At 39.7% G+C, this 3,452-nt stretch overlaps 1 long non-coding RNA gene across 1 annotated transcript; it reads left to right on the top strand.

Annotated features, from left to right (window-relative positions):
• The first annotated feature begins 876 nt into the window (after window positions 1-876).
• LOC116220783 lies at window positions 877-1,351 on the top strand. Its single transcript, XR_004163861.1, has 3 exons — window positions 877-909; window positions 1,099-1,162; window positions 1,312-1,351. It is a non-coding gene; the product is annotated as an uncharacterized LOC116220783 (long non-coding RNA).
• Window positions 1,352-3,452: the final 2,101 nt, after the last annotated feature.

Raw genomic sequence — 3,452 nt, 5'->3', positions numbered from 1 at the left:
CCTATCCCCACCAGTTCATATTTTTGTTTAAAAGCAAATGGCAAAATACATACCTCATACTGCTCATGTTTACAAATGAATCTGCTTGTGCATAACAGACATAACAGTTTATTCAGTGTGCTGTTAGTCTAGTCACTGAGCCCAGCCAACCAAAACTATGAGTGGTCTCCACTGAACCTGCTGCATCACTTTCAAATGTACCCTACCCTGACCCTCGCTTTTTACAGTAGCTCTCACTGACACTGCGGTCCGATGATCTTCAGCCTCCTGTCCCGTCACGTATGAGGGATGCTTTGTGATTCTAACACTGGGACCCAGATGGTCACCATCTATCATGTCACATCTCTGCTCGCAATATGTATTTGCATTGTAGGCGTTCTTTTCTAAAACCCACAAACGTGAATGTTTTCCACTCTTAAAACATCAACCTACACACATTACAGACACATACATTCACAGATGCTTGTACTGTGATCTGCAAATACACTGCTAAGTATTCATAAACATAATTGATTTTGAAATTAATATATCCTTTTGTGTATTCATGAGCAGTGCTGTGGATACCAATATAAAGCAATTGTGAAAACATTCTCTTCATTAAAAAATGTAAATCTATGACGAAATGGTAATATTGGTCTATGTTAACACATTTTTGCGAAAGGGTACAGTTTTATGGAAATGTAGTTGCTATCTTTGCGTAACACATGTTCTGTGTAACAGGTTAGAAAAGCAGGTTTAAATAATTGCACAAGATAATCTGTTACCTGTATTTCAGTTTCTTTTTAATCTTTTATTTTGATATCACAAGCACACTGGTATTGGGGGTCTCTGGTAGCCCCCCCTGTCTCCCCCTGTTAAGTTCCTCTCTCCCCCCTTCCTCTTTCCTGTTTGGTATATGCTTGGAATGAGGTAGGTGGTTGAGTTTTAGTGGGATAGATAATCTAATAAATATTGCCTTTAAAAATAGGCATCTATGTTATTATATATCTTCTTATAACTTATTATTATTATATGTATTATATATCTGAATTATTTATATGATATATCCCTCTGACATATTGTTTATATGTTTTTCCTTTTGTTACATGTGGGGGCTAGCATTCACAGTGAAGCTAGCAAGCTGGAGATTTACCTAACTGTTTCTGTTGGTGTGCTTAAACAGGTGTGATAAAGTTTTTACTTATTTTTCTTAATGTATATATTACATGTCTCTTCCTCTTTCCTGTTTGGTATATGCTTGGAATGAGCATTCACAGTGAAGCTAGCAAGCTGGAGATTTACCTAACTGTTTCTGTTGGTGTGCTTAAACAGAAATAAAGATACATCTCAGCAACTGTTGTCCACGGGTCACAAGTATTAAAAAAAAACACAACGCAGAAGTTACCACCGGTTACATCTGCATGAAAAAACTATTGTGTCATAAGCTGGTTATTATCTTTAAACAAGGTGAAGAATAGAGTTTGTCAGGATTCATTAGATAAGTCAGCTGTGGCTTTACCAATCACTTAACATTTGCGTGGTGCAGCAGGAATAGGCTATAAAGGGGCCACTGGTATCTTCTGGTTTGGGCTTACCAGACATTTGACCTCAGTCTTTTATTTCGAGATATCCCTTTGAAACCCAGGTCACTTCCGGGTCTTTCCAACACCAGTATGTTCCGCTATTCCTCCATGGGAGAGCTCCAACACCGCACTAGCGCAAAGTTATATCTGTGTAATTAACAAAGCTAGTTTATTTTCAACCCTGCTGCACGTAGCAGTTAACCTAAGGCTACGTAGCCTAACATATAAGACCACAACTACAGCTAGCCAAACACACACAAATAAATTATCTCTCAACAGGAAAAAAGTAAAAGAAACAAACAAACCTTGCGAGTTAAACCCACTGTGGGTCACCGGCAAATAATCCCTATGTGTGGGCTTTGAGCTACTCCCCACCTTGCCTACTTGTCCATAGACTGACTTCACCTTGCTAGTCTTCCACAGCTTACCAGGCTCGAGACGGCTTCAAACTCTTAACTTATGGGTAGGCAGCAGACCATAGGAGCAGTCAACACCCCAAACCCCCAAACACTGGACTGTGTGTGTGTGTGTGTGTGTGTGTGTGTGTGTGTGTGTGTGTGTGTGTGTGTTTAAGTTCAGCGTGTCACTCTTATTCCATGTATTCTCTGCATCATTAGACATCTATCAGAAATTGCCAGGATAACAATTGATGATGGTAGCCTGTTGATTCTCCCGACTCAATATGACCTACGTAAGATGGGCCCGGTGAATTAGCCCCTGACTTGTCAGACCTGGGATACTCAAACTGAGACTCTCTGTTTAAATGAGAGAAACTGGTGAATCTTTATGTGAAGCTGTGCTCTCTCTCCCTTGATTCGTCTCCATTTAGCCCCAAGGTATGGAATTAGTAACACCAGAAAACACCACAGATAAACTTGTGTTCACCTGAGTTCCTCTCTGCTTCTAAACACTGGCCATCTGGTCCTCATTTACAAACATGAAATGATGACCTGTCAAAGGTACATTTGCATGGCAGGCGTCATTCACTCACAACCCGCTCATCTATTTGTAAGAGTCCAAACAGGTTGAACCTCACAGAAGAAGTGGTCGTGAAATTGAGCTTGCTGAGTCTTGAGCACATGACATGGATCACTGACCTTGGCTGGATGAAAAGACCCACATCAACATTTTCCATCCAGGTAACTACCACTCATCTGTCCACTGGAACCATACTGCAGAGTATGCTTCTATACTTAAAAAAAACTGCATATCCAATATACAGTATATCTTTGTAAAAGAATGTTGTATCCTGAATATACTTTAATTGATCATTTTCTAATAATTCCTAAGTTTGAAACAAACTTGAATTTTGGTCATTTGGATTGGTTGGGTAGTTTGTAACTGTATGTCTCTCTATGTGTGTGTGTGTGTGTGTGTGTCTGTCACAACCCCTACGTGTTAATATTATGTTTACATTGAACAAATAGCCCAATAAAGGCGGACATCACAAGTGCCAAAGTGCCATGAGAAATAGTTTTAGTTTTGTTGGACATACTGAGGGGGAACGAAAGAAACGTTTTTTGTAAAGTATTTATAGAAAATCTCCTGTGGAATGCTAATGGAATACATTATTGGTAATAGATACACAACTATTGTAAATGTTGGCCTATTTGAGCTGTGTATTTTAAAACCTAAAAAAAACCCTGCCATTTGTCTTTCTTTCTTTTTCCAGAACATCTGAGGAGACACGAAGCATGGAGCTACCTGAGGACAACTTTACAACTATCAACACTCTGTCAACAAATGATACTGACCGCACGGATGTTAGCATTGCTTATACAGTCAGAAGTGTGGTTTCTGTGATCCCCTGTGTCTCTGGCCACTGAATGTCTATGTGGTATTGATGATACTAAGGGGGGCAGGAAGTGGAATTGGCCCTGAGTTTTTCAC

The sequence above is a fragment of the Clupea harengus genome, chromosome 6 (assembly GCF_900700415.2).
Source record: "Clupea harengus chromosome 6, Ch_v2.0.2, whole genome shotgun sequence".
NCBI lineage: Eukaryota > Metazoa > Chordata > Actinopteri > Clupeiformes > Clupeidae > Clupea > Clupea harengus.
This window is presented reverse-complemented; position numbering and strand designations above follow the sequence as displayed.